At 35.8% G+C, this 26,745-nt stretch overlaps 1 long non-coding RNA gene across 1 annotated transcript in view; it reads left to right on the top strand.

Annotated features, from left to right (window-relative positions):
- Nucleotides 1-26,745, top strand: part of LOC150094283 (uncharacterized) — a 168,862-nt gene that overhangs the window by 112,857 nt on the left and 29,260 nt on the right. Inside the window, exon 3 of the long non-coding RNA XR_016550218.1 lies at nucleotides 296-393. This is a non-coding gene — a long non-coding RNA (uncharacterized LOC150094283). The remainder of the gene's footprint in view (nucleotides 1-295; nucleotides 394-26,745) is intronic.

The raw sequence follows: 26,745 nt of genomic DNA on the forward strand, positions 1-26,745 counted from the left end.
AAATAACTTAAATTTGAACTAAACTTTTTTTTATTTGAGTGTACAACGTACTACTAAAAATAACAAACAATATCACATCATGGAATACTTCCAAGATTTCTTCAATACAAAAGTAAATTTTAGTGGAAGTATGGAAGTTTTCTAACAGTGTTATTTAAAAAAGATCCAGAACCATTTTCAGGGTCAAAATCATGAAAAAAACTTTTTTTAATTCTAATATATATATATATATATAATTTTTAAATACTCATTGCTTTGTTGTAAACATTGCTTCTTAAAATGTTATCTTTTACAGCAGAAAGTTTATTATGATCACCAAGCAGTCCCGTTTCTGTGTCCCACCTGAGGACAAATATGAAACTGCAAAACGTGTGATTAGAATGTCTGAATCAGGTTGGTTCCATGATTAATAATTAACACTTAGGCTTCATATTATTTATCTACTAAATTTGAGTTGAAAATGTCATTTGCACGTGAAATAGAAAAATTTTAGGAATTTATGTACAGCTAGACACGCCTGTAATAAATTATTGCCTCAAGTTACTTTATGTATCTGCAAATGAATCCCCCTGACCTCCCAGAGATAAACAGATCTACGAAATAAACTGTAAGAGAACAGATGAGAGAATTTCGGGTGGAGATGGGATGAGGGGTCAGAGGAAAAAAAAAAGGTTCGATCTGAGCTGAAAATTTAGATAGAAGAAAACTGATGATTGTTTCAGATAGAATTCTGTATATAATAGCACTTCTTTAGATTTTAGTAGACAGCATATTCATTATGATTTTTCAGTGGGTTAGAAAGATTTGCATACCTAAAAAGATGCATGGGAGCAAGTTGCGTGTTCCATAATATAATTAATACACAAAACCGTTAAAGAATTAACAGAATACAAAAATTTCAAACGATCGATTTGCATAGCAACTGATTGCCCATGCATGAACGCATGCTACCCAGAGATTTGCAGTGATTCTAGATAGAAGGTAAACAAGCCCAGTTAAGAATAAAAACTTGCAGTCATCTGTCTATCTTTCTTCCCCCACTACTTCCCAAACCCGCCCAAGTATTCCATGACCGGACTAGTTTCTTTCTGTCAGCGATATTTAATTAACTTGCTTGCATAACCTTGTCTGCAACTGAACTGAATGGTGGGAAAAGAAGGGTGATGAGAGGTCACGTGTGTAGGTTGTCCGTGACAGTCTGTAATTAGCGGGTGATGCAGGGGGAGGGAAGGCGGCATTTAGCCTACCAATCAGAAAAGTTTAATGGTAGTCACGAAGAGCGCAGGTTAAATGCGCGAACAAGAAAGTGATGAAAAAGTAGCCATCACACCACTACATCATCGTATGCTAATAGCCAGAACTCTATGTGAACACATTCTTTCTGCTAGTTTGCAGACCTAGACCTTGAAATCTTCATTTTCTCTAGGCAATTGGCAGAGAGAGAGACAGAGAGAGAGAGGATGGGTGGTCATCGTATTATCCCGCAAGCAGGTGCGTTTCGCTTGCTATCAGTGTGTGTGCGTGTGTGTGTTTCACATGCTTGAAATGCGCCAATGTTGCCCAAAGACTATTCACACACACACACACACGCACGCACGCGCGCGCACACACACACACACACACACACACACACACACACACACACACACACACACACACACACACACACACACACACACACACACACACACACACACACACACACACACACACAGAGAGAGAGAGAGAGAAAATCGGTTGAAATGATTTCAATGCAAGTGAATTTGATTCCGAGTTAATCCCTTTGATAGTGAAGGGATATCAGTTATCGGATCAGTAGGATATATATTTTGTGGACAAAATATTAAACTTTTATTATGATCGTAAGATTTATTTTTCAATACGGGGTTTCCGTTCTAAAGATATTTAATCACTCAGAGAATGAATAGAATTTTTTTTTGTTGTTTAATTTTCTGATCGAATTTTCGCTATTGTGCAGTATAACTGTATAACATAATGTACAGTATTAAGTATATACGTATTATATTAAAGAATACGTATTATATTATATTAGACGAAGCCATTTGGTCGGAAAGCCCTGAGCTCGATTCTCGTCGGTGACGTGAGGAACCTTTATCTGGTCTCTTTCGACGAAAGGTGAGTTAGACAATGTCATACGGAGGTAGGGGATTTTTTTCACCTGGAAAGTCGGGTTTTTCCCGCCAGCCCCGTGAATACATACACGGATTACAGTCATGAGCATCGTCCATAGGAGGATGCAGCAGACCTGGGAACCGACTGCATGAATTCGTCGTAAGCCCCCCTCATTAAGAGGAGGGATTCAACCAGTCCTAAGGGACGGATAGGATTAAATAAATTTAATGACTAGAAGCCGAGATATATAGCAAATTAGAAAAAAAAAAAAAAAAACTATTTATTATTTGAATGCACAACCTGGTTTCGTGTTCTTAGAATACCTCATCGGGTGCATAACATGTAAAGAGAAATACAAAAATATGCATTACAAGAGAACAACAGCTATAAATTAACTTGCAAACGTATTGCTGATATTTAAAGATGATTTTCTGGATGCCATAGTATTATTGGACACGTTCATGCACGCATGTACGCTAAAGTTGGATAGCTGAAGAGTGACAATCAGATAAGTTATAACTAAGATTGACCGGATTGAGGACAATTTCTGTTAATTCCACAATTCGTTTCTCCAGCTCATCGTTGGATCTAAAAATGTTTTCTGATTTGTTCCAGATCACTGGATGAGTGACAGAATCTTCATCATTAGAGTGAGTTGAATTAAGAATGTGGTTAGATAGTGCGCTGACTCTATTTCTGCCATACGTGATGTCTCTCGCATGTTCTTTCATACGCAACTCAATGGATTTCTCCATCTGACCAGAATATGGCAATTGCAGTTACACCAAATTCGGTAAACTCCTGGATAGATTAGGCTGTCATATTTCGGTTTAGGTGTACCGAGTAAGGAACGGAATTTGGATAGAGGAGTAAAAGAAGTGAGATTTTAAATTTCTTGAGAATTTTACCTAACTTTGATGAAAAGGAGCTAATATATGGTAGAGATATAAAGCCTCGTACATCAGTACTATCTTCAGTACGGTGAGCAGAGAGGATTAAATAATAGCTTACGAACAGTCTGTTTAGGATATCCGTTTTTCTGAAAGGTTGTAAGAAGAAACTGTAGTTCTTTGGTGATCTCTTCTTCTTCTTCTTCACTGAAGAGGGAGCAAGCACATTTGCCTAATGTAGAAACGATGCCAAGCTTTTGGGACAGATAATGATTAGATTGTGCATGAAGCTATCTGTTGTATGTGTGGGTTTCTATAAATAGAGATCTTCAATTTTTCTGACACCCGCGTGAGTTTCACATACATGAACGGGAGAGAACCTTTAACTTTCAGTTTAGGTAAATTGTATTCTTGGTGTTGATTGTTGAGTGTTGATGGTTCAGGAGCTCCTTTAAACAATCTGGTTCATGGCTCCAAATTAAGAAAACATCAATATACCATTTCCATAATCTTGGCTTTAATGGGAAGGAATTGATTGTTTTTTCCTCACAAGTTTCTAAATACAAATTTGCTAATACAGGAGATAATGACCTATGGCCAAGCCAAAGTTCTTTTGTAAATAGTTTTTTTTTTTTTTTAAACGAAAGTAATCATAAATTGTGTAGTGGGTCAGGAGTGACATAACTTTTTTTGATAATTTATCTTTAAAAAAAATTAAAACCTCTTCTGTAGGTGCATTTAGTAAAGAGGAAAATAACATCGAAACTTGCTATAATTTCACCTTTTTGAAGATGTATGTCTTTAACAAAGTGTTCAGAATTCTTAAGAAAGGAGGTGGTCGAGCCAGAGGCGTAGCTAAGGGGGGTGCGGAGGGGGCGGGGCGGTCCACCCCGGGCGGCACTTTGAACCTTTTGAACTTTTACAATTAATTCTAAAATACAGTCTCGAGAACTCATTTCTCAATATTGTAATACTACTGTGAATTTTTCTCACAATTGCTGTAAGAGTTGCTAGTTGTGAGAGGAGTTTTTCTAAATAAAATTGATTAAGACTTACCTACATTACTATAAAATAGACTTCACCAATGTCATCGTCATTTTGCTAACAGAAAAGCAAGAAAAATAACATTTTAGAATGTTGAAATTAAAGTTTAAATTTAATTAAAGCAATTTATTTTTACTTCAAAAATAAACATACTGTTTTAATTTATTTCCCTATACGTCGTTTTGACTTTTTATAGTATTTTTGGTATGTATTGAGAGGGGCGGCAAACTCAGGGACCACCCCTGGCGGTAAAAGCTCTAGCTACACCACTGGGTCGAGCCTGTTAAACTTTCGCCAAATGTTTTGAAAGCTTATACTATTACGTATATGGGAGGATTTTTCCGTTGCACCAAGTAAATCTGTTTCATGGTTGATTTATGGTTGTCTTGAAACTCTCAACTCTACTAATCTAGCTCATTTCAAAATGTTTCAATAAATATAGGAAAGATAATTTTAATAAAAATTACAATTTAATTAAAGCAAATTACAATAGGCAAAGGCGGCAAAGTCTCGTGATAGCATCCTTGAACTAGAGTTGCAGAAGAAAGACCACCATAAGTTCGATTTTAACTACCGATTAGAGTAACTTTTCTTAACGCCTTTTCTGCTCAGTAACTCCACAAAAAACAAAAAAAAAAAAAAAAAAAAAAAAAAAAATCTTCAGCATCTATCACTTGGTCGTTAAGCCTTGTGCAGCGCAATGAACTGTTCAGGTTTAAATAAAAGCAGTCGCTGTTTTTGAAACGGGGCATGAAGAGCTGTAAAGCTACAGATACGAAAGTGCTACTATTTCCAAGAAGCGTGATAACGAAGACGGCATCCATTTTATGCCATACATCCATAGTTCGGAACTACATATTAAAAAATAAAAATAAAACTGCGGTATTTACTCACACTTACTCAGGAAAACATACAGTTGACTTATTAAATTTTTATTAATATCACGCTACGATCATTTTAAAAATTTGTATGAATAAATGGCTCATGGAGATAGCAACTTTAGCTCAGAACAGCTTTTTAATTTTTCTTCCTCAAATCAGAGACTGGTCGGTAAACATAAACACGAATTTGACAGACATAATACACTTGCCTCATGGCCTAAGCAGCCTCTGCGTTAACTAAACAACTGAATCCAACTGAAACTTCTCACGAAGTATGTTATTTAAAAGAAATAAATATGTTTATTCTTTCAGCAAGGATAAACAGAAGCCAAAACAAAATGTAGACATAACCTTGATTTATTAGACATTCTTGGTCCCTTCTGTAGATCCCAAGTCAAACAAACTACAAAGAGTTCTGCAATAATATTAGGTTTCTAGTTCCTTCAATAAAAAAAAAAAAAAAGTGGTGCCAGACTCAAATTGTTTATGTGTGATGCCTTGGTCTGTTTTATAGCCGTCAACGGAAGGAGGAGAGGGACACTACACTTGCCAGAGAGGAATTTAGGGTTCGGTGTAAGCAGATTATTTGACAGTGAACTCATTTTTTTTTATATTACAAACTAAATAATCATACGGTACTTAGGCATACTATTCGATAAAAATTGTTATTCTAGAGTTATTATGTTATAATGTAAAAGTTTAATGTTGTAAATTTTAAAAATTATAATTAAAATTTAAATATCAAAAATGTTAAAGTTATAATAGTAATAATAATCCGTTGTACTTATAGCCTCCCTTAAGGCCAACGACCTGTCTTAACTGTCTTTCGTAATCATAATTTTAGGACAAGATGCTAGTCTTACGACTAAATATGCATTTTGCGTAAAATACATGTGATTTCCTGAGTCGAGTTTGCTTGTTTTGTAGGAAGAAAAACCCAAGTTTCGGGGAAGTAAATCCCTGCACCACCTCTGTATTGAGACAGACTAGCTCGCCTTCCATTGAAAATCTGCGATTTAGGTTCATCTCTTGTCAGAAGGAATTTGAATCCAGATCTTTCCAGCCAAAGGGTTTCATCGAAACTGATTTCATAGTGAGCTCCGGAAGCTCTTAAATTTAGGTTATGCTGTATTAAAAAACATTTGATGCCTTTCAGAATTGGCATTCTAAGCAGTTATCTATCCATAAATATGGCACATGATCTCACTTTACACAAAATATAGTCAAAATCAATGAAATAAACAGTCCGTATTATTATTTTTGTTTTTCACATCAAAGTTGGCGATGGTATTAACTCACTAATTTTCTGTTTCAGCGGATAAGGATGAATTGTATCTTATTTTTTCTTCTTCATGTATATTTCTGTCTTATCTGAACCCTTTTCTTCATCTCCTTATAATGTCTATACTCCCACTCATTTTTTAAAATTATTATTTATAAATAGAAAGAGTGCAGGTACATTTATATCACAGAGACTCCAAACCAAACAGACAAAGACCTAGCTATCAATCGCTCATATCAAACTGACACTCACATTTGTTATTCCTCCTAAGTGTTTCGGAAACTTCTCAGCGCAAGTTTCTTAAACATATCGAATAAACTGTTTGCTCGTACATGTTGATGTTATTAAAAAAAAAAAAAGTAATTCCAATTATCCAACAAAATGTTTTATGATGAGATAGTCATTCCACATGATTAATATAGTATGCCATACGCGTGCTTTTTTTGAATTTGTTCTGCATGTTCTTAATATCAGTGCGTTGTAATAAGGGAAAATAAACTATCCCTAAACCATACAATTAGAGCACTCTGGAGGAAATTAATTTGCCACTATTGAAAGGGCGGTTATAGAAGATTAATTAAAGATACGACATAACTTAGCCGCTCCTTTGGTATGTTGTTGTTGTTGTTGTTCTACATGTAACAGAACAAGTACGTTTCTATCACTAAATTACCTGTACCAGCCACACCATTATGTGTAACAGCTTCAATATGATATTAATGTCGCTAAACTAGTTTAATTCATGAGATTTGCCAAGTCTCGATGTGTACATAGGTGATTATTAAGCTCATGTAGAGTTGTTTTTCAATTCTAAAATACTGATTTATGTAGCAACAGTAAAGTAGCTTCATAATAGTTTAGGTTTACTTGACTTTATCAAGTTAGTTACCGTATGTATTACTCTTTTTTTTTCTCCTTTTTTTTTAAAAATTAAACAGATATTTTAGATCGAAGTATGTGTGCAATTATTTATTCCTCTTACATGACCTTCTAGTTTATTTACACCGCACTTTCTAAAACTACGGAAAACAGAAATGGAAAATAACATGGTTGCTATGATACTCGTACATCACATACGAAGCAATGATGTGCACCCTTTGGTTCTTCTAATCCTCTCCCCTAACCACTTGTCATTTCTGTTTTCATTACAATTCAGTCACACCTATATGGCATGGGTGGGAGTCACATTAAAAAACAAAATGTGACATTTAAACATATAAATGTGTCATTTATATATAAATATCTTATTTATATATCGATGCTTCATTGTATGTTGTCATTTAAACATGCAACATGCCTGTATGTTGTATGTTTAAATATACATACCATATATATTGATAAATATATATGGTATGTATACATGCCATATATATATTGATAAATATACAGATTAAGCTCACACAGTTCATTCTTACACAGTACTAAAGGAAAAACCTAGAATCTACGAAAATGATACTTCGTATTTTTTATGTACTTTTCTTTCATTTTTTTTTTTTTTAAATAAAAAACTGCCAATTTGGCAGTAAGTCATTGCAGCATCTCTGCAAATCTCATACGTTTTAAGAAAATGTGTGAATTTATGAATAAAAATATTTACGAAGAACTTAATATGCAGGATATATAATACGCATGATAATTTTTCCATCGATTGTTTTTCATGAGACTTCGTGAAAAAACCATCGGAATGAGAGCGAAGATGTGAACAGTTTTACTGCATCAACACAAATCCAATTTACAAAATCTACTTCGAAAACTTTATTTCACCACCAATAACAAATCATCCGAGTATTTAAATAATTGGGATAAGTGCAAGGGATTGGGAACATTGGCAGGATAAAAAAGGAGTCGCTAAATGGACGTTTAACGCACACTTAAAGACTCATTTTGTAAGTCAGGAACGTTACTGTTAATATTACCATCAAGAAACAACATTATTAGAATAGGTAAATTCAGATGAAATGATTGAGTAAGGAAAATATCGTCAAAATTAAAACTTGTAGTAAATCTGCAAAGAAAAAACGAAGATTCGTATGCGTCTGTAATATCCATTCTGCTGATAAGATAGTAGACTGCACGCAACGTCAACATTTGGCCGACAGGAGAACCGTCTGTGGGATAACCGGTTTAACGTACGAAATTAAGAGGCCCTGTAAAATTGGGTTATATATGTTTGCACTATATTTTGGCTGCTTTTGTCCGTTGTATAAACAGTTTTCTTTATCAGAAAGAGCTCTCTGCTGAAACAAAACTTCATCCTTTGGCATTCCCTATGCCAGTAAATCTTCGAAAGATCGAGCGTATGCATTAAAATTGAGCGGAAGTTTCAAGGGTAAAGAGTAATAAGGTTTAGACACAATGCAAACAAACAACATGCTATTTCTGACTACGATTGTTTTATGTGACAGTCATTTACCCTCCAGTCAATCATTTTCAGTGAAGTTGTTAATTTTCCATGGAGAAGAAGGGGGGGGGGGCATGCAATTCTAAAACCCTACATAAAAAAAAAAAAAAAAAAAAAAAACTTATCTTAGTACGCTTATCTTTATTGCTAACATGCAAGTACAAAGATATTTGTTGTCTAGTAACCGTCGTAAATGACAGATTTCACGGCACGCACGCAACGTCTGCTATGTTAACACAATCGTGAACGTTACTTCCATATAATTTCTTTCAAAAAGTTCTGGTAATAAACGAAATTGTACAAACCGTTGCGTGCTATGTAATGCATGAAGTCAGCGTGCCACCAGAGGGAAAAACTAAATGAAGTGATGGTGTACTGTTTAAGACTGATGCTGATTAAAAAAAAAAAAAAAGAACGAAAGGAAAAGTCACTTCATCAGCGTTTGTTATGGACTACACAACGGAAGCTTGCATGTTCGAATCCTCTGTTCTTAACTGAGTAGTGACTCTGTTAAGTAGGAGGAGTCTCGAAGATTATCACTGGAGTAACTAAATACTTTTTTCCATAAGAAAAGTAGTAAATAGCAAAAGAATAATACACAGTTTATTTTACTATTAAAAACTGAATGAAAGGTTTGTTCGAAAATTAAATATATATGGTTTAGTACGAAACTTGCATTGATTTCATTTTTTTTATAGCAGCAATATTTTTTGTAACTTTTGAAACCAAATGGATATACTCATTGTTTCGTTCTATCGATTTCAGCGTGAAGATATCACTAGTTTTGCTCTTTCCTCCAAATTGTCTCATAATATTTCTATATCATGTCTGGTATTTCTTACTCTGCTGTTTATATTCCCAACAGGAACCAGATTTTCTTTTGTGCTTATGCCTTCTCTACTGATCAGCTGCCTTCTCTAATGACTCGAAAAATTGCTCTACTTCCAGTACCGTCGATAGGGTGTAGCATAGAGGCAGCGTGCCTCACAGCTCGGCTTAATAAGGGCGCTCGTTCAGCCATATTGCGGTAGGCGCTGTCGCTACGCTAACAATTCCTGTTAGCGTAACAAGTGCGGAAAGAAGTTTTTCCAAGCTTAAACTGATTAAAAATTATTTGCGAACAGCAGTGACCCAAGAAAGATTGGTTGGTCTAGCAACTATAACGATACAGGCGGACATAGCTTATAGTTTAAATTTAGAAGAGCTTATAAGCAGTTTTATTGTGCGATATCCCAGTAGAGCAAACATTTAATTAATATTATTATGTAATCTTTTCGCATTAACGTTTCTCTTGTAATAAAAACAAAATAACAATTGGACATTTTATGAACTTAAATTGTACATATTTGGTCTAATGTATTAAAATTAAGAACTTTTATTGCTAAAAGACCATAAGATATAATGATAAAATATACAAAGGGCCAACAAGTTTCACTAGCCACTGTCTATCATTTTCAAGGCTGTACTGGTGTGAAAACAAATGCATCAAGTTACATGAAAAACATACACTTTAGTAACTGCTAGGCCGTTACATTTGATAATTCGTGTTTGACGGCGTGCATGCGTTCGAATGCTTCAGTCAGAATCCGGTACATGACCACGTGTTGTGTAGATTTTTGCATATTGTAGTTCTGTTAAACTGAGAGAAATGATGAGATTTTTCCATATGTCTTTAAGAAAAATACCTTGATTTCTATTTAAATAATTGCCTGTGCGTAGCACCACAGCTGCTTCTTTGAAAGTTCTGTGTCTGTAGTCATTCTCGATGTAAGGCATAGAACTGTTTTTCCAATCTATAACGTGATTTGATGTTGAGAAATGATGAGCTAAACCAGATGTGATGATTCTATTGTGATTGACATCCCCCACATGTTCCTTCTGTCTTATTTCAAAACTTCTAGGAGTCTGACCAATGTAAGAAAGGCCACATGTGATCAGACAAATCTTAAGATCATCCAAAGATGAGATACCTTTCTGCAAATTTCCTGGAGTATATGAAATTCCATGCACGTGTGGCCTTTCTTAGAAGTTTTGAAATAAGACAGAAGGAACATGTAGGGGATGTCAATACTTCTTCCTTTCGTTGATTACTATTGCCTGGTATAACATCTGTTAGTTACTATTTAATGGTGTTTCATATCTTCTTCGTCTCGGTGATGCCAATTACGTCGAAATGGTACGCCTTTGATTATTCTACTAATTCCACTTCTTTTACACTGATACTTCTTACGATGATGATGATGATGATGACTATCTTAAAATTCTGCTGAGGTTGAGTTTATTCCAGTAATGGCCTTTTCACTGTTCCTCCTGGTTTCCTGCCGAAAACAGCAAGGACTTTCTTTATCCACTGCCTTATGACATTTCATATTCTTTAACATAATTTTTGTTTGTAGTTTAAGCCAATACTGAATACAGTTTAGTCTGCTAAGTCTGAAATTGCTTCGTTTTGGGTGAATGGGTACACCAGATGAGAATCTCCTCACAGATATCTAACTCTGACGTTTATGCGATCCCTTTTATAAACAATACCTGGAATAAAATAAATGTTTTACACTCTCTTTTATGTATTCATTTCACCTAAAAAATATACACATGCTATAAACTTATGAAACGGCATTTGATAAGTATAAAATGCAGGAAATATTTAGAAAAAAGACTATTTAGTAAAACTCCAAGAATGAAATTGTCTATTTCGATTTTTTCGAATTAATTTGTTTTAGGAAGGGATGGGGGTATTCTATAGGCAGCAGCAGATGTTTCAAAAACATTCTAGTTGTAAATATGTTGGTTAGATAACGTAGGCAAATTTTACAAAGAGAGCTTAAATAAAAACAGTTAGCTAGTGTCATATCTGCAAAAGAAAGGGCAAAAGCACTAATTAACAAATACAAAACAAAATAGAATAAAAACAGGCCTCTAATCATGGAGCATTTCGGTTTTCTGTTATTTAGGTCATGCATTCACGTGGCTGTCTGAGTTGTTCTTAACGAAAGCTGTTTTATTTATTCTTCGTAAGTTGCATACGCCTTTCTCCGAACAGAAGGGGGAATAATTCAACAAGAGGCCATTCAACAAGACTCCGTTAAAATGACTGGTGGCCTTACAGCACTACGACCTTTCGGTTTATTAATTCAAATAAATGGGAAGACGTTTCATGACAACTTCATAAATCATGTTAACCAGCCGTACAGCTAAACGGTTGCATTACTGAGCGCACTTCTGACATTTATTTTACATTGCATGAGTGTACAAAAGACCAAGTGGGCGCATAGGTGGGTCTCAAGACAAGCTAGACTTTATGAAATGAATGCGACACCCACTTCACTGATCTTCACTTTGAAAGGAGAACATCTCTTGCAGAACCGTAAACATCGAATAAGTTGCAATTATCTGAGTATGAATTGCTCAACTAAAGGTAAAACTGCTATCATGTGTAATCAAGACGTCTTTTATTGAATTTCTCCATGCTATACAACACGCAGCAATATGATGAGCATTAAAAAAAACAGAAATGTGAGGCAAAAACACAGTTCAAACGCAAACTTTTACATACGGATTATGCAATTCTTACGTATGCAATTAATTATCATATTCTTTAAAAAAATCTATATACTAACCATGTTGAATTCTGTGACATCTCCATCAGACATTAAGAAGAATTATTTAGAAATCTAATTCATTCTAACTATCTAATTCACTTTCACTCTAACTCCAATTCACTTTCACTCTAACTCACTCACTAAGAGCGATTTTACAAACATTATAAAATCGTTATAAAACTATTAAAAAAAACAATAAAACTATATGTCTCTCTCTCTCTCTCTCTCTGAAGCGTAGTCAGTATGACCTGTTCTTTGGCTAAAACTGAGATTAGAATATCAGTTTTGGGAACATCCATGAGAGCTTTTCAACGAAAGACAATTTAACCGGTCTCATACAGAAATGGTTAGGGATTTTCCGACCGCCAAAAAAGACAAACCCAAATAAAGCAGATTAGAATTAAATTTCCTATCATAGTATTAATTCAGTTTATAAGAAACAAGTTACTTGGCAGTGATAAGGCATTTCGTTTGGCGAGGATAAATAGCTAACATATCTTTAGTCATTTAGGTTGCTTAGATGTAACATAATGATATTACATTCAAGGGAATAACGGTACTCTGAGCATTATTTAGAAGAAAATCTATTACTAAACAAATCTACGACTCAAACTCAGGTCTTGGTTAGGAAACATGCAAAGAGGTCGACAGCTAACGCTGGGCCAGGACTCTTCTTGTCAGAGCTGGAAACATGTTAACAATTTCAGAATCGATTTGAACAAAATTATATTTAATTTGCTGACCAACAGGCATGCAAAAACAATATACAATAAAAAAAATCTTATAATATACAATAAATACTAAAAATGACCGCAATCATATTAGCAATAATCTACTGAATTATTATTATTATTATTATTATTAGACATAGAATATTATATACAGAATAGAGGGCGCTGTGTAGGCATACAAACGGTTGCATGGTTGTATCGCTGGTCCAGTTTTTATATTTTAATGTGGTTCAAACTCCTGTTGTTAATTTAAAAGTGTCACAAAAGTAACTCTTGTCACGCTGAAGACAGTGGTATATAATTCATCGAAATCAGCCAAGTGAAACCCAAATTTTGAGTGTGCTGAAAATTGAGCAGAGTTCATCGTGGTCACTAACAAGCATAGAACAAAGGACGTCGCCATCTTTACAGTTGTCCAAGGGAAGAAAGGTGAGCCATGAAGTGCAACAAGTGCCTGAAGGAATTATCGTCCGACGGAAGTCATATAACCTGCAGGAAATGCCTTAAGAATCTTCACTTTACATGTTCCGGTTCTCAGAAACAACATGGCAACGCAAATCCAATGCCAAGCGAGAGGAATGGAAATGCCTATACTGCAGAGAGGACAAAGAAACGCAGCCACCCACGACGCAACTGATTACGCCGGAGGCAGAAGCGGACGATGAACTGAACAGACAAAAAATACCGGTGTCTTATAATTTGAGTTCCGTAAATTTATTACTAGAAAAAGGTTTAGAAAATATAAAAGCCAGCTTGGTAGATCTTGTCCAAGAACTATTTGATAAACAGAATAAAAACAAAAAAAAATTAGCGAATATGAAGAGTTTGTTAAATTTAATAATTCAAAAGTTGAAGAAGTCTTACAAACCCTAAAAGACATTAAAATCAGTATTAACGCATTAACTGACAGGCAGCACAAATTGATAAAAGACACATTGGAACTCCGTCAAGAATTTAATTCCCTGAAACTACAATACGAAGTTTTAAACCTACAACAACATAAAGAAGACTTTGTCATAAACGATCTTCCAGAAACTGAATCCACAGAAAATCTCAAAGATGTAGTTTTAAAGTTAGGCCATGCAATTGACATTCCCCCTAGAGCATAATGATATTCAGACCATAAATCGGTTTCCCAGGAAGAACAAAAAACAAGGCTTGCCACGACCCGCACCAGTCATAGTTCGTCTGACAAGCAAGGCTACAAGAGACTATCGGCAATCTCATAAAAGCCAGCAGACTGAAAAAACCAGTAGTTAAGGATTTAAATGCATCGCAAGACAATACGTCAATCTTTCTATCTGAGTATTTAACACCTTTCAATCAGAATCTTTTGAACCAAGCAAGAAAAGAAAAAACAGAAAAAAAAGTATCAATTTTTATGGATCAAAGACGGCAAAATATTCTTGAGAAAGTCACAGACTTCAAAGTCTATACATATAAAAAGCTCGGAAGATATAGATAGGTTGCCAGAGTGAAACAAAAGACTCCAGCTTAGTTCAATAAGATCTCAACACAACAAAAATGAATGTGAACCATCAGATAGATGTAATTACACTAGAATACATCAGTAATTGTACTTTCGAATCGCTTGATGCATGGAAACAACAAACAGTGCAAGCGAGAGGTCTCTCAATCTTACATATTAACATCAGAAGCATCCGAAAACATTGGTTATTGTTACAGGCTTATCGGAGGAATTACGCTGATATTATTGATATATTGATTGTTACAGAAGCATCCATAACTAATGACGAAGCGACTGTTTTCCAAATTCCAGGCTTCTAACAACATAGATCATGCCGCCAAACAAAAAGAGGGGGGGGGAATATTAATATTTATCAAACAAAACTTAATAGCAAAAGAAACGGCCGATCAGTTTGAGCATGCTGAAACTCTTTGCCTCGAAATCACTAATACCACAAATAGACAGCATCTCATAATACTAAATTATATTTACAGGCCACCAAACCTAAACATGATAAAATTCTTGCACGAACTCAATTGCTGGCTTTCAAGCCAAGAAATATGCTCAACCGAATACCTAATGATAATTGGCGACATAAACATAAATATTGCAAACGAAAACCAGAACAACACTGTACAATACCTAGACACGCTATCCATGTATAATCTAATACCAACAATAACATCATGTACTAGAGAAGAAATATTCCGAAATACTATCACTGCCTCCTGTCTAGATCACATAAACGTCCGTGCACCACCAAACAGTTACACTGCATTAGTCATAAAGTGCAAAGTAGCAGACCATTACTTCACCGCTCTAAACCTGCACACCAAGACAATATCCATGCAATGTCCCACAGAAGAAAAGCGACAGAAAACAATAATAGACGAAGAAATAGTCAACCACGAAATAAGAAAAACACACTGGGAACACCTGGCATCAGATTCGGCAGATATCTTATACAACAACATTAAACTCACACTGGAGGAAATATATAAGAAAGCTACAAAGAAAGTCTGAATTCGTTCAAAAACAACACAAAATCCTTGGATAACACAAAACTTAATCCTAGAAATACACAGAAAGGACGCTTTATGGAAAGAATTAAAGCGATATCCAAATAACACAGCTTTAAAAACTGAATATAAGATAACAAGGAATCGCCTTACAATACAAATCAGAAATGCAAAAAGAAGCTACTACAGAGACAAACTAACCTCTGCACAAAACAACATGACATAAACCTGGCATCTGATCAATGAGATGCTAGATTTTGTTCCCAACACCACCGTCTCCGAAACCATAAAACACAGCTTCATGAAAGACGCAAAACCTATCCAACAACTAGCAAATGACTTTATCCAATACTTTGCAGACTCCATCCAAGAACTGCACAGAAATATTCCCCCAATCACAAAACGAGACACTCCACTTGGACCACAATCAAAACAGACATTATGGTTCCCAACCATAAAAGAAGCAGAACTTCTCTCTGCAATACATCAAATCAAACCAAACAAAGGCCCAGGAATTGATGGTATCAGACCTAAAGATATAAAGCAACATGCAACTAGTTTAAGTCCTATCCTACTAAAATTAATAAATAAAATATTTAAAACAGGACAGATACCAAGTATGCTAAAGACCGCCATAATCACACCCATATACAAACATGGAAAAAGAAATTTAATCAGCAATTACAGACCCATAGCAACATTACCAATTATCAATCAAATTATGGAGCGGATCATACTGAGGAAACTCACAGCATACACTGAAATCTTTCATATTATCCCCAAAACACAATATGGTTTTCAGAAAAATAAGGGAACAACATCTCTCTTGGAAGACTTTACAGACGTAATTAATACCGCCTTAGACAAAAACAAAATTGCCATGGTAGTCTTTATTGATCTAACTAAAGCATTCGATACCCTTACACATCAAACCTTGTTAGAAAAGCTGAGGCATGTTGGAATAGACGGGCCTCTTCACAGGTGGTTTACAAACTACCTTCAAAATAGAAAGCATATCACACGTATCGGGTCAAACCGAAGCAGAGAGCTACCAGTAACCTGTGGAGTACCACAGGGAGCTGTACTCTCCCCAACTCTATTCAACATTTATACGCACGATATTAATCAGCTACCACTCAAAGGTAAGATATTCCAATACGCAGACGATACAGCAATAATATCCATCCATAATAACGCAAGCATAGCCCAAACAAATATGCAACATGACATAAATCTGATCATAGACTGGCTCACGAAAAACTCCATACACTTAAACTCAGAAAAGACAAAATTAATGATATTCAGAAATCCACTGACTCGACCAGTTGATAACAAATATATAACCATCCAAGATCCACTTTCCAACATAAAAAACACACAGAACAACAAAATCACTCAGGTTGAAAAATACGATACCTTGGAATTTACTTCGATGCAGATATGAACTGGAATAGCCACATAAACCATCTACACAACAAACTCCGAACAATCAGTGGCAAACTCTACAGGTTAAAAAACATAGTTCCCATACGCCTAAAAACACTAATGTACAAAGCACTATGCCAAAATATACTAAGATACGCTATAACACCGTATGCTTTCTGTGCACCCTACAAATTAAATAGATTAATGTCGCTACAGTACAAAATGATAAAACTGACCTTTTGGGAACAAAGAGAAAATAACGACCTTATATACATTGCAATGTCAGAACACAATATACTGACAGCAAAACATTTATGTCACTATGCAGCTTTGCTAAAACATTATTTCGATGCCAACTACAGGACAGTCAGAAATACATACCGTATAACACGACCTCAGACTACTAATTATATCACATATAAATACGATAATCACTACGGAAAGGCAACGCGAAACTTCAACATCCCAGACATGATAAACAAATTACCTTTTGAATACAGAAACCTTACAAACTACAATAGCCTGAAAAGAGCTCTAAGGACATACTATGAACAAGAAACACGCACCCAAAATACCATACAAACTTAATGAAACACAATATATTCGTTCAGGTTTCCAGTTCAGCGACGCATTAATACAGTCCAAGTTTTTTTTGTGTGTGTGTGTGTGTGTGTGTGTGTGTGTGTGTGTGTGTGTGTGTGTGTGTGTGTGTGTGTGTGTGTGTGTGTGTGTGTGTGTGTGTGTGTGTGTGTGTGTGTGTGTGTGTGTGTGTGTGTGTGTGTGTGTGTGTGCGTGCGTGCGTGCGTGCGTGCGTGCGTGCGTGCGTGCGTGCGTGCGTGATTTCGTAGCTTCCCAACACAGTAAACAAAAAAAAAACCCAATAAATAATAATCAACTGGTGTCATCCTCAGATAAACTTACATATAAGCTTCGAGGATGAAAGCAGAGAAATTAGTTCTCATCCAAGATGTATCATATGTAACCAAGCGCATGTAATGTACGTATCACATGTAAACCAAAGTATGTAATGCCTGCATCATATGTAAACAAATGTAAATAATGTATCATATGTATTCAAATGTATGCAATGTATGTAATAACTGTAACAAAAGTATGCAATATAGAGTGATTATATCCATTGATATTGTATATATAGAGTGTAAAATTGCAAAGAAACATCTGTAATAATCATCATTATGAATATTATAATAATATATGTTGTAAACAGTTATTGTTATTATTATTTTTTTAAAAAAAAACTTTATGTACGAGAAAGTATTTGTTATGCATAATTGTCTTCATATAATGTATGTAATTTATCTGAAATAATAAATTACATAATAATATGTAATTTATTATTTCAGAATAATAAATTACATATTATTATGTAATTTAATAATAAAATGTTATTAAATTACATAATAATATGTATTTTAATAACAATGTTAAATTTTAACATTGTTATTTTAACAAAGTAAAATTTTAATAATAAAATGTTAAAAAAATTTTTAAAAAAATATTATCTCGGGCAACTCCAAGGAGTCGACAGACTCATCGAGAGAGGCCCTAACATCATGTCAAGAGCAACTATTCGACATTCACACAGTATCTATGATACCTCCCCTTGAACTCATTCACGGACATAGCACCCACAACAAACTCTGGCAGCTTATTCCACTCATTCACCACTCTCTAAGTAAAAAAATCTAGTTCTAACACTCATGATAACCACACTCTTGCCCAGCTTTCATGTATGGCCCTAGTCCTCCCACCACCAGTCCTATTCTCAAAAATATCTTCTGGATTAATCCTATAGAAACCCTTCAGTAATTTGAATGTCTCAATCATATCATCCCTTTTCCGCCTATTAACCAATTTTTGCAACCCACAAATCTTCAACCTGTTCTCATAAGGTTCATTCCACAGACCTGTTATCATCTTAGTCACTCGTCTCTGGATCCTCTCCACCTCCTCCCCATCAAGAAGGAAACCCTGGCGCCCATATCTGGGCACAGTAGTCTAGATGGGGGTTTTATCAAGGCTCGATATAGAGGAACAATAACTTGTTTGTCTCTGCTTGTTAAAGTATTTTTCAACAACCAAGCGATTTAATGAGCTGTTTTGGCCACTTTTGCAATGTGCCCCCTAAGCTTCAACTCCGTATCCACCAACACTCCCAAATCCCTGGCCTCATCAATCTCCTGGAGTACGGTTCCACCAATGTGATATACTGCTGCTAATCTTTTCACTCCAAAATGCATCACCTTACACTTTGCCACATTAAATTGACATCCATTTTCCCTAGCCCAGTCCTCCAAACTATTCAAATCATCCTGCAAAATTTTGACATCCTGTGCACTCACAATTGCTCTATCCAACTTTGCATCATCAGCAAACAAGTGAAAACTTTCTCTCAGATCCTTTCCTATATCGTTAATGAACAAATTGAAAAGTAATGGTACATGAACAGAACCCTGCGGCACACCACTAGTCACAAGCCGTCTTTTGGACTCCACTTCTGAATAAACCACTCTCTGGTATCTCTCCATAAACCACCCTCCTATTCATCTCACCAACCCTATATCCATTCCCATCTGCTCCAGTTTGCTGATTAGAGTTCCATGTGGTATCCTGTCAAAGCTCTTGGCAAGGTCCAGTAGAATCACTGTAAACCCATTACCCTTATCCAGTTCAGCCGTCATTGTGTTATAAAACGTGAGCAAGTTACTGAGGCATGATTTACCCTTCACAAAACCATGTTGTCCCCCATACAGTATCCCATTTTCATCTATCCAGTCTTGTATTCTTCTCTTGACTAATTTCTCCAAGACCTTGACAACGATTCCTGATATGCTAATCGGTCGGTAATTTACAACAGCAGTCTTGGAACCTCCTTTCAGTGGAACTATTTTCTCCTCTCTCCACCCCCTCGGGACTAACCTAGACCCGAGACTCAAATTAAACAAAATGGTGAAGGGTACGGACAATTCTTTAGCCGCTTCACGTACGACACGAGCTAGTATACCATCTAATCCCACAGATGTATTGCCATTGAGGTTTTTCAATAGACTACTCTCCTCCACTTCATTCACCACAATTCCCGTATAATCTATTGGTTCATTCATTTCTGCAATATCACCACCTGGAAGATATATTCTTGCAAAGTGCTCGCTCAGTAATTCAACTATATCAGCTGATTCGGTTACCTCCCTACCATCGGCATTCTTTAAAATCATTCTTCCATATACATTTTTTCTTTTACTAGCAACATATCGAAAAAAACTGTTTAGGATTCTCTTTAGCCTGCATGGCCAATGTTCTTTCATAATCCTTTTTTGCTTTTCTTACCACACTCGTTACCCTTCTGGCCTGCGCTTTATACCGTTCATGTGCCTGCAGGTCACCTTTCTCCTTACATTCCCTCCATAGTTGTTTCTTTTTTTGCAGCTCGAGCTTAATGGTGTTATTCATCCATTTAACCCCTACTTGGTTTATTGTTCGGACTCTAGGTATACAGTCAGCCATTGCTTCATGCAAACACTTCTTAACCGCCTCCCATGCACTATCAACTTCTAGCCCTTGCAGTTGTACATGCCATGGCACTGAACCAATCAATCTCCTAAGCTTGTCATACTTACCAGCCCGATAATTCCACATGTACCCCGTCTTATTGTAAAATCCACACCTTTAGCCACCTCCCAAGTCAAGACCCTATGATCACTCTCACCAATTGGTGGCAACGTGGTCATATTCGTTACAGTCAAATTCTCAGATACAATTACCAGGTCAAGCACTCTCTGATACCCTAGTATTATCCATTACATGCTGTCGCAGATAGTTATCCCTTAATAACCGCATAAAATCCAATTCCTTCCTCCCATGTGTCCTCTCCTCCTTCCAATCAATGTTATCATAGCTGAAATCTTCCATAATAATTACCCTCCTTCCACTCATTTCTTCTATTTGCTTATGCATACTATCTCCACCATCTATTCCATCACCTGGTCTATAGCATCACCCAACTGTATATTTAGTTCTGCTAATTTCAATCTCACACCAAATAGCCTCAAATGTGCTCTTTTCGCTATCCTGCAGTTCCACTTCTATTCTTCTTGGCTGTAGCTCATCAGCTATCATCAATAGCACTCCTCCCCCCATTTTATTCTCCCTGTCACTCCTGAACACACCATACCCCTCACATTCAATCCCACTAGCTGTGTCATCTTCTGTCAACCATGTTTCACTAATGTCAATAACCTGTGGTCTGGAAGTACCAACCAAGGCTAAAAATTCTTCCCTCTTGTTCCTAATACTTCTGGCATTTGTATACATGAATTGAAGAAGCCGATTTGTCCCATCCCTATTTTGATGCCTTATACTAACTATCCCATTCTGATTCGTGGTTCTTCCTACTCGCTTGGGCATATTACACACATTCACACACTCAACTGTCTCCCTAAAATCTGCAAATCTACTCCCCCCCCCCCCTTAATGACTCTAGTTTCCCTGGTTCTGTAATTTCACTTCCATCACATTTGACAACACCTTTTCAAGTCTCCGCACACCAAATTCATTCAGATGTAATCCATCCATTTTATATAAATCCTTTCTCCCATCGAACTCATTCCACACATCCACAAATTCCACACCACTCATCAAACATACTTCACGCATAAAGTCATTAGCAATTATGGCCCTCCTTCTCACCATCACTCACCATCCTAACTCTCTCACTCTTTTCTTTTGCTACCTCAAGCAATTCCTTCACATCCTCACTCATAGCCTTTTTATTTCCTTTCAAATCATTTGTACCCACTACCACTATCAATTCCTTCACCCGCTGTTTTTGCATCCTAATCGACTCGCTTACATTCTTTACTGTCGCACCGGGTTGGTAGGATTTTGTTAAACTCTCAACTAACATACCTCTTACTAGGGAATCTCCATACAATACACGCTCTTTCATTTTGTTTACACTCACTATCATACCCTTATTTTTTCTATCATACTTTTGCCGATTATTTATCGGTACGCTTGTTAAAGATTTTTGCAAACGTTCCAGTTGCTGGTTTACACTATGTATCGTTTCGCGTAATAGAGCTATTTCACTCATTGAGTCAGTGTTGTCATTTTTATTTTCCGATGATTCATTCACTCGTTCTGTATGCTTAACTTCATTCACTCTATCAACGCCACTCTCACAGCTACCTCGCAAATATCCTCGTTCATACCGCTGTTATCTAGATTCACACGACCTGAAATATTCTTTAAATCCTCACATTCTTTACACTTTTTGCACACATTCACTCCACAATCGTTATTTATCCAGACTCCAACCGCTCTCCTCGATGCATACATTTCGCAAACGGAACACTGGATCAAGTCTTTTAAATTAAGATTATCAGACAAATCTGGAGACCTAGACGCCATCTTTATGTTCCTCTTTATGGGAGCCATGAGCACAGATAATCGATCTATCAGTTTACTATTAAAATATTCAAAAACACACAAAATCACATTAATACAATATTAAGTACAATACTTATTATTGTATTAATACTTACTACAATATTAAGTATTACATAGTACACAATACTATGTACTATGTAATACTTTCTATTAGAATAACTTATCTCAATCAGGAGCTCTTTTTAGACACGTCCACAGCGCTTGGCTCACTAGCTTTCTTTCACTCTTATATACTTTTTTTATATACTCTTCTCAAGCGATTGTAAGGCAATTGTACACTCAAATGAATTATAATTGCTACAACAGTGAATGAAGTATGAAAGAATTCATCGAAAAGGTAATTTTTGTTTTGCGAACTATTCTTTAAAAGTGTTCGGTAAGTACTCAAGATACAGACAGTGACTACTTACATGATGTAAGTAGTCACTGATACGTAATAATTACTTTGTTGTATTTCAGAACAAATTTTCTGTAAGTATACATACTGCTTCATTGTGTTCATAGTGATTTATCTCTAGACAACAAATTTCGTTCTACCTGTTTTTTCATAACAGCAATGATCAGATTGAAATCAAAACTGAAAAATTTTAATATAGATCTTGACTATAAAATTTCATTAAATTTCACCAGCCAGAACGGAATGACTAATATCACTTCGAAACTTCTCTTTGAAAATGTTATAATAAAAGTGATCCAGTTGGAACTAAAACTGAACCACGCTGACAACTTCTTGTACAGACAATTTCTTCGAATTCCACTAAGTCAGAGAGTTATTGTAATATATAATTTCGACACGTTGTCTCTTTGAAGCCCCAAATATAGTTGGACTTGTGTGCGTGCGTGCTGAAGTCACATACTAATACTAATAGTAATAATAATAATAATGGAGCCTCCGTAGTTCAGTCGGTATAAACGAAGCCCTTTAGTTGAAAGACTTAGGTTCGAATCCCGTCTATGTTATGAATAATTATTATAGACCCTCTTCAACTGAAGACGAGTTAGCAGGACTCATACAGAGATGGCAGGGCTTTTCCTCCAGGAAACAGGCAAACTAGTCCCATGAACACAATTTACAGACAGGAAACACTTATCGGACAAGAAAGACAATAAGAAACCATGTTGTTCCATAATTTTTACCTAGTAATGTGGCATTGCTATCCCACCAACCATTAGGTTGATGAGAGAGGATGATGAGTGGGAATAATAATAACATTATTCTTATTACTACTAATAATAATACACCTACTATTCATAATAATCATTCATAGTAATATTAGTAATAGGTGCCTTTAATTAGGAACGTAAGGATTCCATAAGTATTTATATCGATATAAAGATTTTTTACATAATATTTTCAAGATTGTGTAAAACACACACAAAATACACGAAACGCATATACTGACTGAAAGGAATCTTTCTCTCTCTCTCTCTCTCAAAAAAAAAAAAAAAAAAAAAAAAAAACTAAAAAAACCCCACTCATCTAATATATATAAAGGGAATATCTTGCTAAGCTTCAACTGCATCACAAATTAATCCAATAAAAACTGCAGTTCTTTTTGATAAATACACTTCACTTTATATGTCTTATAACTAATTTTTCGATGAACTGTTCATTCGATGATTCGTAGTTTCGGCGAATTCTGATTTTTCGATGAATTGTTGGTGTTCGACGAATTGCCTTTCGATAAATTATGTTTTTGATTAATTGCCGTGCGATGAATTTCTTTTTCGAGAAACTGCCTTTCGATCAATTGCCTTTCCGTAAAATGTCGTTCGATAGATTGCCTTTCGGTAAATTGTCGTTTTTTGAAAAACGTGGGGAAAAAAAAGCATTACTCTTGAAAATGAAATCTTTACACTGCGATCTCTTCCTATAATCCCCCCAAAAAAGTAACAAAAAAAAAAAAAGACTTAGAAATACGTTTCTCAAGAAATGCATCCAAATATAAGAAACTGCAGTGAAGTGTTACATTCCTGTTTTGTTTCGTAACATTTATGTATAGAAACCTGACATGAAGATACAAGTTTCTCATTAATTATTATTTAAATATAAATTTAAAATTAACTGTATTTTTCATTATGTTTTTAATGTGCAGAGAGAAATGAAAACAAGCAACTTGTTTTAAAGAAAGTAAATCGCATAGCAAAATAAGTTCAAATAAGTTATTATCCTTATACGAAAATAAATAAGAGGAAAGAAGATAAAGTTTTCTCTTCCACGATCATAACTGTTATTTATAGGAGCGTGCAAGAAAATCTACTTTGAGCTAATTTTCGCCGGCAAATTTGAAAATTGATTTATTGAATTTAAAAAAATAGTAAAATTGTGTTCCGCAAGCTTTCCACAATTTACAGGACACAAATTTCACTAAATATTAGCCAACAGAAGATGAAGGGTAACTAATTCACGACTTCTCGTAGTTACTTCAACTCCTTTCATTTTTTATTTTTATTTTCCCTTAACTCCTAACCACGAAAGTGTTGTAAATCTGTACTTCATCAGTACCGTGAGTGACCTAGGGATTAATTTTTTTATATTTTTACATAGTCCGGAAACGTTGATCTAGAAACCAAACAGAACTTTTTCAGGCCACTTCTGGCCTCCAATAAACAGGGCAGTGGTCTCACAGGGAGCAGTGAAATTCACCTATAACCCAAAGACAAGCACAAACATCCATGCTCATAGGCGGGATTCCAATCCACAGCCTGTTAGTTGAAGGGATACAAGTTTAACCAGTTGGCTGACCAGAACGGTAAATATAGTTTTGTGATTCTTATTATCAGTAGTAGTTGAATAAGTATTTTTTTTAAAAAAACCTTCTTAAAATTGTTATTATTTTTTAACTTTTTTAGTGCTGATAAGACGTTCGTAACAAATCTTGCAAGCCACTTCTATGATAAACCGTCTCCTTACCACAGTTTTATATATGTCAGTGATACGAGAAATAAGATCTAGATTGCTAATTTTGTAATTACCACTAAATCTAGATTGCTAATTTTGTAATTACCACTAAGGCAAGTAAAGCAGAAAAGGTGAATGCATTATGTCTGTCGCCTACTTGTGTCACTGGATCGTCAACTTTTTCAATGGTCGCTCACTATGTGTCATGGTGGACGGGCTACTCTTCTCAGATTTCCCCACAAACGCAGGTGTAGGTGTATCCCAGGGTTTTGTTCTTTCACATACTCTCTTCCTCTTGTATATAAATGACCCGCTCTCTCAGATTTCCAATCCTATCCATAGCTGCCGATGACAGTACATTCCTCATTTTCATTCGACAAACCTTGCAGTGCTCAAGTATTACAATTCTCAAGATCTACCATGACCAGTGACCTGAACATGACCAGTGACCAGTGACCCCACTTGGATATAGCTCTTCTAGCTATATCCAAGTGGGGCAAGGACAACCATGTAAATTTCCATGCCACCAAAACTCAGTCCTGTCTAATCTCTCGCAAGAAAAAGCTCACATCCCTCCCCCTTACCTTCAGTACTGAGATATTCAAACATGATCAAATTTCTCTACTCGACCTGCACCTCTGATTTTTTCCTAGCACAACCACATTTCAACTATAGCTTCCGCAGCTGCCAAAAAACTTAAGTATACTTTTTCGCGCACGACACTACTTCACACCTTCACAACTGCTAACTCTATACAAAGCCCAAATCCACCCAGTCATGGAATATTGCTTCCATATTTAGGGTGGAGCACCCAAATCCTCTCTAAGATTGCTCCATTTGATCCAGAGGAGGGCAATCCTAATTAATGATCCCTCTCTCGCATACCCACTTCAATCCCTCTCTCACAGACGTTCAGTTTCTGCCTTGTGCACTTGTGTGCACTATTATCCTACAGATACTTTCGGGGACAGTGCTCTGCTGAATTGGCCACTATTATTTCTCCACTCTTCTCCAAAATTATTAAAACAAGAGCCACTGCTGACCAACACCCTTTTACAGTTCATGTTGAAACTCACCGAACCAACTTCACTGCTTCCTCCTTTCATCCCATCTAATTCTGTCCTTTGGAACAGTCTCCCCCACTCTGCCTTTTCCAATAATTACAACCCTTAACTGTTCAAGCAAAATGTGAAGAGATTCCTCTTTTCTTCCATTCCTCTTGCCCATACATAGCACTAATGTGCTACAGGTCTTGTGGCCTTTCGTGTGTGGATCAGATTTAAAAAAAAAAAAAAAAAAGACTCGCACCTGTAATCTACAAAATTTGTTATCCGCAGATGACCTCGAGGCAACTGACCACTGCTATTTTTCAACATTGATATTTCGATACAAAATTGCCTGGAAAAATTAATGGAATTTCACATCTAATATATTGTTAGTTGTACTCATAACGACTTATCAAGCATGATAATTTACTGCTGAACCATTAGCAATAAAT

This window comes from Typopeltis vanoorti, chromosome 22 (assembly GCF_054136105.1).
Source record: "Typopeltis vanoorti isolate ZY-2024b chromosome 22, IOZ_Tvanoo_1.0, whole genome shotgun sequence".
In the NCBI taxonomy this organism is placed as follows: Eukaryota; Metazoa; Arthropoda; class Arachnida; order Uropygi; family Thelyphonidae; genus Typopeltis; species Typopeltis vanoorti.